General features: G+C 45.5%; 2 pseudogenes; both read right to left on the reverse strand.

Moving 5' to 3' along the window:
* Positions 1-147: 147 nt before the first annotated feature.
* On the reverse strand, positions 148-1992 carry LOC139028441 (GTPase IMAP family member 8-like; annotated as a pseudogene).
* Positions 1993-2137: 145 nt separating this feature from the next.
* On the reverse strand, positions 2138-5183 carry LOC111970747 (GTPase IMAP family member 8-like; annotated as a pseudogene).
* Between the last annotated feature and the right edge of the window lie 6887 nt (positions 5184-12070).

Here is a 12070-nt window from a genome sequence, read left to right on the forward strand (position 1 = left end):
GGTCCAAGCCCACATGCGACACTGCTGAAGTTGCTTGGGTGTCTTTTTCTGCCCAGGTGAGCTTCTTTCCCCTTGCCCATGGCTTTCTTCACCTTCTTCTTGATGTGGTGTGTCTGGGGCGGCTGCTGGTGGTGGGAGTTTTCTATTTCATCCTTTCATAATGGCCTCCTCTTTTCCTTCCACCATGTCCTCTATCTTCTCCAGCAGCCTGTGACTTGTGTGCCATCACCCCTGTTCTTATTGTTGAACACATGATACCTGTTTCCACATTTCTCAACAAGCCATTGGACGGCCTGCCCTTCACTCTCAATGTGCTGCCCAATGGTTGTTCTCCCAGACAGTCCCCATAGGTGAACAGCACTATAGTGTGACTCCAGACTGTCTTACTGAGAAGCTCAAGGTGTTCCTCTACTGACTTTCTGTTTTTCTCAGTGAATGAAGGATCCACCCGTATGACCAGGAGGAGAGTGTGGGGTCCTGGAGGACAGAGATACACACTGTTCACAATTGATCTTTAACCAGCTCTGGAGTCTCCTCTACAGTGTGATTCCTCCACCATCCTGGATTGTCTACCACAGTGACCTGCCGTCCTGCTACTTTTCCTTGTCTCTTCAAACACGAAGCGGTTGTCCCTAAAGCAAACTCTTCTCTGCCCAGGATGGTGTTTCCTGCTGAACTATCCCAGTCCTCTGTACACCCAGCAGCACAATCCTCAGCTCAGAGAGTTGGAGTGCACCCTTCTGATGGGGGCGGGAAATGAGTGGGGAGCTTAAGGTGCCAGGCTTGGAGGGGGGAGAGTGGGGAGGGGCAGAGGTGGAGGCCTGAGAGAGGTGGAGGAGGTGGTGGGGCTTGACTACGGATCTCCTCCTTGACGCCTCCACCCCTCCTTTCCTCTCGATGAAGTCGTTGATGACCTTGAAGGTCTTCTTGTCTTTGAGCTGGGCCTCAGAGATGCCACACATGTCAAACAGGTTCTTCAGCTCTGGGTCCAGGTTATTGAAATCTAAGCCTGTGTTTGGGTCCAAGCCCACATGGCCGACATGCTGGAAGTTGCTTGGGGTGTCTTTTTTCTGCCCAGGTGAGCTTCTTCCCCTTGCCCATGGCTTTCTTCACCTTCTTCTTGATGTGGTGTGTCTGGGGCGGCTGCTGGTGGTGGGAGTTTTCTATTTCATCTTTCTCATAATGCCTCCTCTGTTTCCTTCTCCTTCCACCATGTCCTCTTCTTTGCAGCTCTGTGACTTGTGTGCCATCACCCCTGTTCTTATTGTTGAACACATGATACCTGTTTCCACATTTCTCAACAAGCCATTGGACGGCCTGCCCTTCACCTCTCAATGTGCTGCCCAATGGTTGTGTCTCCCAGACAGTCCCCATAGGTGAACAGCACTATAGTGTGACTCCAGACTGTCTTACTGAGAAGCTCAAGGTGTTCCTCTACTGACTTTCTGTTTTTCTCAGTGAATGAAGGATCCACCCGTATGACCAGGAGAGAGAGTGTGGGGTCCTGGAGGACAGAGATACACACTGTTCACAATATGATCTTTAACCAGCTCTGGAGTCTCCTCTACAGTGTGATTCCTCCACCATCCTGGATTGTCTACCACAGTGACCTGCCGTCCTGCTACTTTTCCTTGTCTCTTCAAACACTGAATGGTTGTCCCTAACGCAAACTCTTCTCTGCCCAGGATGGTGTTTCCTGCTGAACTCATCCCAGCTCCTCTGTACCCCAGCAGCACAATCCTCAGCTCAGAGAGTTGGAGTGCACCCCTTCTGATGGTGGCGGGAAATGAGTGGGGAGTCTTAAGGTGCCAGGCTTGGAGGGGGAGAGTGGGGAGGGGCAGAGGTGGAGGCCTGAGAGAGTGGAGGAGGTGGTGGGGCTTGACTACGGATCTCCTCCTTGACGGCCTCCACCCCTCCTTTCCTCTCGATGAAGTCGTTGATGACCTTGAAGGTCTTCTTGTCTTTGAGCTGGGCCTCAGAGATGCCACACATGTCAAACAGGTTCTTCAGTTCTGGGTCCAGGTTATTGAAATCTAAGCCTGTGTTTGGGTCCAAGCCCACATGGCCGACATGCTGGAAGTTGCTTGGGGTGTCTTTTTCTGCCCAGTGAGCTTCTTCCCCTTGCCCATGGCTTTCTTCACCTTCTTCTTGATGTGGTGTGTCTGGGCGCGCTGCTGGTGGTGGTATTTCTATTCATCTTCTCATAATGGCCTCCTCTGTTTCCTTCCACCATGTCCTCTATCTTCTCCAGCAGCTCTGTGACTTGTGCATCACCCCTGTTCTTATTGTTAACACATGATACCTGTTTCCACATTTCTCAACAAGCCATTGGACGGCCTGCCTTCACTCTCAATGTGCTGCCCAATGGTTGTGTCTCCCAGACAGTCCCCATAGGTGAACAGCACTATAGTGTGACTCCAGACTGTCTTACTGAGAAGCTCAAGGTGTTCCTCTACTGACTTTCTGTTTTTCTCAGTGAATGAAGGATCCACCCGTATGACCAGGAGGAGAGTGTGGGGTCCTGGAGGACAGAGATACACACTGTTCACAATATGATCTTTAACCAGCTCTGGAGTCTCCTCTACAGTGTGATTCCTCCACCATCCTGGATTGTCTACCACAGTGACCTGCCGTCCTGCTACTTTTCCTTGTCTCTTCAAACACTGAATGGTTGTCCCAACGCAAACTCTTCTCTGCCCAGGATGGTGTTTCCTGCTGAACTCATCCCAGCTCCTCTGTACCCCAGCAGCACAATCCTCAGCTCAGAGAGTTGGAGTGCACCCTTCTGATGGGTGGCGGGAAATGAGTGGGGAGTCTTAAGGTGCCAGGCTTGGAGGGGGGAGAGTGGGGAGGGGCAGAGGTGGAGGCCTGAGAGAGTGGAGGAGGTGGTGGGCTTGACTACGGATCTCCTCCTTGACGGCCTCCACCCCTCCTTTCCTCTCGATGAAGTCGTTGATGACCTTGAAGGTCTTCTTGTCTTTGAGCTGGGCCTCAGAGATGCCACACATGTCAAACAGAGTTCTTCAGTTCTTGGTCCAGTTATTGAAATCTAAGCCTGTGTTTGGGTCCAAGCCCACATGGCGACATGCTGGAAGTTGCTTGGGGTGTCTTTTTCTGCCCAGGTGAGCTTCTTCCCCTTGCCCATGGCTTTCTTCACCTTCTTCTGATGTGGTGTGTCTGGGCGGCTGCGGTGGTGGGAGTTTTCTATTTCATCTTTCTCATAATGGCCTCCTCTGTTTCCTTCCACCATGTCCTCTATCTTCTCCAGCAGCTCTGTGACTTGTGTGCCATCACCCCTGTTCTTATTGTTGAACACATGATACCTGTTTCCACATTTCTCAACAAGCCATTGACGGCCTGCCCTTCACTCTCAATGTGCTGCCCAATGGTTGTGTCTCCCAGACAGTCCCCATAGGTGAACAGCACTATAGTGTGACTCCAGACTGTCTTACTGAGAAGCTCAAGTGTTCCTCTACTGACTTTCTGTTTTTCTCAGTGAATGAAGGATCCACCCGTATGACCAGGAGGAAGTGTGGGTCCTGGAGGACAGAGATACACACTGTTCACAATATGATCTTTAACCAGCTCTGGAGTCTCCTCTACAGTGTGATTTCTCACCATCCTGGATTGTCTACCACAGTGACCTGCCGTCCTGCTACTTTTCCTTGTCTCTTCAAACACTGAATGGTTGTCCCTAACGCAAACTCTTCTCTTGCCCAGGATGGTGTTTCCTGCTAACTCATCCCAGCTCCTCTGTACCCCAGCAGCACAATCCTCAGCTCAGAGAGTTGGAGTGCACCCCTTCTGATGGGGGGCGGAAAGAGTGAGTGGGAGTCTTAAGGTCAGCCGGCTTGGAGGGGGGAGATGGGGAGGGGCAGAGGTGGAGGCCTGAGGAGGGTGGAGGAGGTGGTGGGGCTTGACTACGGATCTCCTCCTTGACGGCCTCCACCCCTCCTTCCTCTCGATGAAGTCGTTGATGACCTGAAGGTCTTCTTGTCTTTGAGCTGGCCTCAGAGATGCCACACATGTCAAACAGGTTCTTCAGTCTGGGTCCAGGTTATTGAAATCTAAGCCTGTGTTTGGGTCCAAGCCCACATGGTCGACATGCTGGAAGTTGCTTGGGGTGTCTTTTTCTGCCCAGGTGAGCTTCTTCCCCTTGCCCATGGCTTTCTTCACCTTCTTCTTGATGTGTGTCTGGGGCGGCTGCTGGTGGTGGGAGTTTTCTATTTCATCTTCTCATAATGGCCTCCTCTGTTTCCTTCCACCATGTCCTCTATCTTCTCCAGCAGCTCTGTGACTTGTGTGCCATCACCCCTGTTCTTATTGTTGAACACATGATACCTGTTTCCACATTTCTCAACAAGCCATTGGACGGCCTGCCCTTCACTCTCAATGTGCTGCCCAATGGTTGTGTCTCCCAGACAGTCCCCATAGGTGAACAGCACTATAGTGTGACTCCAGACTGTCTTACTGAGAAGCTCAAGGTGTTCCTCTACTGACTTTCTGTTTTCTCAGTGAATGAAGGATCCACCCGTATGACCAGGAGAGAGATGTGGGGTCCTGGAGGACAGAGATACACACTGTTCACAATATGATCTTTAACCAGCTCTGGAGTCTCCTCTACAGTGTGATTCCTCCACCATCCTGGATTGTGCTACCACAGTGACCTGCCGTCCTGCTACTTTTCCTTGTCTCTTCAAACACTGAATGGTTGTCCCTAACGCAAACTCTTCTCTGCCCAGGATGGTGTTTCCTGCTGAACTCATCCCAGCTCCTCTGTACCCCAGCAGCACAATCCTCAGCTCAGAGAGTTGGAGTGCACCCTTCTGATGGGGGGCGGAAATGAGTGGGGAGTCTTAAGGTGCCAGGCTTGGAGGGGGGAGAGTGGGGAGGGGCAGAGGTGGAGGCCTGAGAGGGTGGAGGAGGTGGTGGGGCTTGACTACGGATCTCCTCCTTGAGCCTCCACCCCTCCTTTCCTCTCGATGAAGTCGTTGATGACCATGAGTCTTCTTGTCTTTGAGCTGGGCCTCAGAGATGCCACACATGTCAAACAGGTTCTTCAGCTTCTGGGTCCAGGTTATTGAAATCTAAGCCTGTGTTTGGGTCCAAGCCCACATGGTCGACATGCTGGAAGTTGCTTGGGTGTCTTTTTCTGCCCAGGTGAGCTTCTTCCCCTTGCCCATGGCTTTCTTCACCTTCTTCTTGATGTGGTGTGTCTGGGGCGGCTGCTGGTGGTGGGAGTTTCTATTTCATCTTTCTCATAATGGCCTCCTCTGTTTCCTTCCACCATGTCCTCTATCTTCTCCAGCAGCTCTGGGACTGTGTGCCATCACCCCTGTTCTTTATTGTTGAACACATGATACCTGTTTCCACATTTCTAACAAGCCATGGACGGCCTGCCCTTCACTCTCAATGTGCTGCCCAATGGTTGTGTCTCCCAGACAGTCCCCATAGGTGAACAGCACTATAGTGTGACTCCAGACTGTTTCACTGAGAAGCTGAAAGTGTTTCGCTCTACTGACTTCTGTTTTCTCAGTGAATGAAAGGATCCACCCGGATAGACCAGGAGGAGAGTGTTGGGTCCTGCGAGGACAGAGATTACACCATGTGGGCTTGGACCCAAACACAGGCTTAGATTTCAATAACCTGGACCCAGAGCTGAAGAACCTGTTTGACATGTGTGGCATCTCTGAGGCCCAGCTCAAAGACAAGAAGACCTTCATGKTCATCAACGACTTCATCGAGAGGAAAGGAGGGGTGGAGGCCGTCAAGGAGGAGATCCGTAGTCAAGCCCCACCACCTCCTCCACCCTCTCAGGCCTCCACCTCTGCCCCTCCCCAATCTGCCATGGATATGTTGGCAGGAAACAGAGAAGTGTTTCAAGCTTCAGAGGATGACCCGGAGTTTCCTGAACGAACTACCAGAGCCAGTAAGAGGAGCATGAAGCATTGACCTTCCTGCTCCAAGAAGTGAGTATTATAGCCATTCATACTGCCAAGCAGAAACAATATGGAATAATGGCTAGTCCAATATATTTTTTTGTAATAACTAACTGATATAGTAAATGTGTCAATGGCTTTCACACTAGTAATTCTGTTTTTTATGAATGACAAGGCTCTAACATTTTTAAAAGTATATAGCTTTTCACAATTTTGTAACGATAGTAAGTACTTACTGTCCAACGTTACTTTCCCCTACAGTGAGTGGAGGTTCCATATCTGACACATCATCACTGGGAACCTCTTTCTACAGCTCAATGCGATCTGTGTGCAGCTATGACACCACATCCCTCAGCTCTGGCATCGGCTCCATCAGTTGGAGTGAAGAGACTTCACAGAGTTCCACAGTCAGAGGATTGAAGTTACCAAAAAGCCCCTGAGTGCTGTACAGGATTCATATGTAAATAAATGACAAAATTGGCACAACCCACAAGTTTGGGTGTTGGACACAACGAATAGAACAATTCCTGTAAAGAGGATGTTTATATCCTTAACTCTGATAAATATCACACAGACAATTTATTTTTGAATTTTCGGAAGAGGGGACATTTCCTCATTCCACTTAATCTCAAWATACCACAATTAATATGTGCTGGTTATTGATTCTTTAAATGCTAATTATATTTATAGTAATACATATGGTTTAGGATACAAATATACAAAGACATGTGAACAAAGACAAAATGGTCATATAGATCATGATTAGTAAGGAAGTTTTAACCATAACATTATATCCTACATTCATCTCAGAGATTTTGTCATGAACGACTGGTGGTCCCTGATGACTGGGTTGAGAAAGACTGGTCTACACACGTGTATAGTGGACTGTCCTTAGTGTGCTATATTGTGGATACATTCTCAATGTTTGGGGAGGAGGGAGAGAGAGAGAGGGGTAGAAAGAGAGATGGATGTGCCATGGGCCTAAGTTTGGCATTAAAGGAGCAATCGGCGGTTGCTACATACATTTCATTTTTTTAACTTAAAACGCTATATACATTTTAAGAAATGTTGGTAAATTTGCTTTTATTGTTTAAATAAATTATTCAAAAGATTGGTGTGTTTTTTCACTATCAAATCACTGCATGGAGTTGACAGGCATATACATGTAAAAGAAAAAGATCATGTTTTTTGGTAACATGCTATACACTGAGTGTACAAAACATTATGAACAGCTCTTTCCATGACATAGACTGACCAGGTTAATCCACGTGTAAGCTATGATCCCTTATTGGTGTCACTTGTTAAATCGACCTCAATCAGTGTAGATGAAGGGGAGGAGACAAGTTAAAGAACGATTTTTCAGCCTTGAGACAATTGAGACATGGATTGTGTATGTGTGCCATTCAGAGGGGGAATTGTAAGAAGAAAAAAAGATTGAAGTGCCTTTGAACAGGGTATGGTAGTAGCTGCCAGGCGCACCGGTTTGTGTCAAAAACTGCAATGCTGCTGGATTTTTCACACTCAACAGTTTCCCATGTGTATCAAGAATGGTCCACCACCCAAAGGACTGTGGGAAGCATTGGCGTCAACATGGGCCAGCATCCCTGTGGACCACTTTCGACACCTTGTAGAGTCCATGCCCTGACGAATTGAGCCTGTTCTAAGAGCAAAAGGGGGGTTGCAACCCATGTTACCTCACATTTTTTGGAGCACTGATCAAATTCTACGTGTTGTGAGCAACTTGAACATTGTGAGAATTTTCCGCCGTGCGTTTACAGTGAACAGTGAGGCTGTACCCTTACAGTTTTAGACAATAGAAAACACAGGAGGTTGGGGGAACCTTAATTGGGAAGAACGGGCTTGTGGTAATGACTGGAGTGGAATAGGTGGAATGGTATCAAATACATCAAACACATGGTTTCCATTTCCATGTTATCCGGCCATTATTGTGAGCCTTTTCCCCTTCAGCAGCCTCCTGTGGTAGACAATAGGCTATTTGAGCTGGAGAAAACACCAGAATATTTTCACATGGAAATAACTTTTGATTTCTATGATATAGTCTACAGTAGCCTACAGTTGAAGTATGAAGTTTACATACACCTAAGCCAAATACATTTAAACTGAGTTTTTCACAAATCCTGACATTTAATCCTAGTAAAAAAATCCCTGTCTTAGGTCAGTTAGGATCACCACTTTATTTTAAGAATGTGAAATGTCAGAATAATAGTAGAGAGAATGATTTATTTCAGCTTTTATTTCTTTCTTTCATCACATTCCCAGTGGGTCAGAAGTTTACATACACTCAATTAATATTTGGTGGCATTGCCTTTATATTATTTAACTTGGGTCAAATGTTTCTGGTAGCCTTCCACAAGGTTCCCACAATAAGCTGGGTGAATGTTGGCCCATTCCTCCTGACAGCTGGTGTAACTGAATCAGGTTTGTAGGCGTCCTTGCTCGCACACTTTTTTTCAGTTCTGCCCACACATTTTCTATAGGCTTGAGGTCAGGGCTTTGTGATGGCCACTCCAATACCTTGACTTTGTTGTCCTTAAGCCATTTTGCCACAACTTAGGAAGAATATTTGTCCATTTGGAAGACCTATTTGCGACCAAGCTGTAACTTCCTGACTGATGTCTTGAGATGGTGCTTCAATATATCCACATAATTTTCCTTCCTCATGATGTACCTATTTTGTGAAGTGCACCAGTACCTCCTGCAGCAAAGCATCCCCACAACATGATGCTGCCACCACCCGTGCTTCACCGGTTGGATGGTGTTCTTCGGCTGCCAGCTCTCCCCCTTTTTTTCCTCCAAACATAACGATGGTCATTATGGCCAAAACAGTGTCTATTTTTGTTTCATCACCAGAGGACATTTCTTCCAAAGGTACGATCTTTGTCCCCATGTGCAGTTGCACACCATAAGTCTGCTTTTTATGGTCGGTTTTGGAGCGTGCTTCTTCCCTTGCTGAGTGGGCCTTTCAGGTTATGTCGTTATCGGACCTTGTTTTACTGTGGATATAGATACTTTTGTACCTGTTCCTCCAGCATTTACAAGGTCCGTTCCTGTTGTTCTGGACCTTCCGCTGCTGCCGGCAGCTACAGTACTTTATGTCCACACTCTCTTTTGGTGCAACGGCTTGTCAGCACAGCGAGGAAGCAGGAGGCTACGCTTCCCCACATAGTCTACCTCAGCCCCAGAGCAAGGAGCAGAAGACCGCTGATTTGTTCTCCTTCCAACATCGTTCTGTTCAGCGGTTGTTTTTGCAAACTGCCACTGGCATGGGGAACAATAAAGATCGTACTCCTTTTTTTGGAGGAGAAAGAGAGAAAAGAAGAAAGAGAAAGAAAGAAGAGAAAAGGAGAGGAGGAAAGGAAAGAGAGAAATGAGACGATTCGTGAAAGATGGAACTGGAGAGTAGAGAGAACAGCAGAGAGTAGAAGAAGAAAAGAAAGAGAGGAAGGAAAGGAAGAAAGGAAAGAAAAGAAGAAAAGAAGGAAAGAGAAGAAAGAAAAAAAGAGAAGAAAGGAGTAAGAAGGAAGGGATCCACATAGAGAAGAAAGAGAGAGTGGGTTTAACTGTGGGTGCGGAAAGAAGGAGAAGAGCAGGAGAGGAGAGTAGTGGAGAGAAGAGGGGGTGAGCGAGAATAACCAGATAATAGAAGGTGGGTCAATATAACAAGAATGAGATAAAAAAGAGAGAAGAAAGAGAGATATAGGTGAAGAGAAGAGAAGAGAAAGGAGAAGAAAGAAAGATAAGAAAAAAAGAGAGAAGACAAAGAAAATGTCCTCTGAGTGCTGTGAGTAACGTATTACCTCCTGGGTGCGTTTTGGAAATTGTTTGTATCAAGTGTATTTGGAATCAGAAGCGTTGTTGTGAGGTCTACAATTTTTTTTCTGAGTCTTGGCCTGTGTGTGTTTCTTTGTTATTTGTAATTTATCACACCAAAACATAGAAAACTGTTATTGGATGCCGTCTATAAGTCAACCATAAGAGTTTTTTTATGTTTGAGGAAAAAAGGGAGGGCGGAGGCTGAGCCCTTGTCAATGCCGGAAGGAAGTAGGCCCAATGAGACACCATTCCCAACCTGAAGCACCAGTACATCCACAGGTATATCTCCAATTGACTCAAATGATGTCAATCAGAAGCTTCTAAAGCCATGACATCATTTTCTGGAATTTYCCAAGCTGTTTAAAGGCACAGTCAACTTAGTGTTTGTAAGCTTCTGACCCACTGGAATTATGATACAGTGAATTATAAKTGAAATAATCTGACTGTAAACAATTGTTGGAAAAWTTACTTGTGTCATGCACCAAGTAGATKTCCTAACCGACTTGCCAAAACTATAGGTTGTTAACAATAMATTTGTGGAGTGGTTGAAAAACAGGTTTTAATGACTCCAACCTAAGTGTATGTAAACTTCCGACTTCAACTGTATATGTGGTGTTCAATGTAGGCCTACATTCCATGAGACTTTTAAAAACTTTTTTAAATTAAGAAGGGCTTGACATTATCGAATTATGTTTTACTTAGTTTGTAACACCATGGTCCAAATAGGTAACTGTAAATTGTATTATTTTGTGTTGCATGATGGAAGAAACCTGTCTAAAAGCTCTACAATTAATGATTATTAACATACAGAGAATTAGACAATATATGCTACCCCTCTGACTATTGGCTTGTTTGCATATTCAAACCTGTCTCAAATTACAACATAAGCTTTTACTTGACTGGCTTTTTAAAGACAGCTTGAAATGTAGCCTACACATTTTGTGCTCTTGTAGGAAGTACACACAAAATGTGGGATTCAACAAGGGTTCTTCTAAGATCCTCAAAGTTTTCAGAAGAAYCTTAGTGGTCTTGGCACGGAAAATGGTCCGCAAAAGGTTATTCCAAGAACCCCATGGGAGGTGGGGTTCATCAAGGAACCTCCTTAGTTGGTTGGGGTTCATGCAGGAACCTAACTGCCCAACTGAAACATTAGGATTTGAATTTGAAAGGACAGCAGGTGAAGGCACTTAACTGAAAAATGTAAAGATCTCCTCAATTTAAGGTAAGRTTTGTCCCTTGTATGATCTAAACGGATATTGTTTTATGATGATACCATCTATCTTTTCATATTTGTACAAMTATTTCTAAAACAGAGAATGGACACAATTCAATGGATATCAATCAACGGAGAAGTAAGAATATGCAGGCTATAAGAATATGTTGAAGGCTAGCTGTATTGGGTGCAGATAATTGAACTGCTAACTTTTCTGTCTGTGTCTGCAGATATACAGACAAGGAGGCATACAAAGGTATTGGTATTGGTATGTTATGGGGATCACATTTACCATCCACCTCCTTTACCTCTTCAATGAAAATCCCATAGACCTCTACATTATGGACAAYGTATGTATATGAAAACTGTTATCAAAACAGTTTTTTTCATTCACATTCACCACAAAAACCAAGGTTTGAATACTGTTGTGTGTTTTGTTAATTATCAGAATAATTACATTTTTGGAGAAACCTGTTCGATCACCATGCACTGCAAAATCATTCTGGCTATGGATATGGAGAGCATCAACACATTAACATCAACACGCCAGAGGATAATGGGGGACCGCCTATAGTTCTTTCAATGAAACGTGGGACCATAAGCTAAATGAACCGTGATAAGTTCTTCAAAATGAAACCGTGGGGGAACCCCTATAAGTTCTTCAAAAATGAAAAACCGTGGGGGACCCCTATAAGTTCTTTCAAAATGAAACCGTGGGGAACGCCCTATAATAAGTTCTTCAAAATGAACCGTGGGGAACCCTATAAGTTCTTCAAAATTGAAAGCGTGGGGAACCCCTATAGTTCTTTCTCAAATGAAACCGTGGGGGAACCCCTATAGTTTTCAAAATGAACCGTGGGGACCCTATAAGTTCTTCAAAATGAACTGTGGGAACCCTATAAGTTCTTCAAAATTAAACGTTGGGGGGGAACCGCCTATAAGTTCTTCAAAAAGAAACCGTGTGGAACCCCGCAGTAAGTTTCTCTCAAAGTTCTTCCCTTTGTAAGGTTCCTTTCAACCTTTTGTTAATAACCTTTGGGGTACATTTTTTAACCTACTACATAAAAAAATAAACAAACTAATA

This window comes from Salvelinus sp. IW2-2015, linkage group LG11, assembly GCF_002910315.2.
Source record: "Salvelinus sp. IW2-2015 linkage group LG11, ASM291031v2, whole genome shotgun sequence".
NCBI lineage: Eukaryota > Metazoa > Chordata > Actinopteri > Salmoniformes > Salmonidae > Salvelinus > Salvelinus sp. IW2-2015.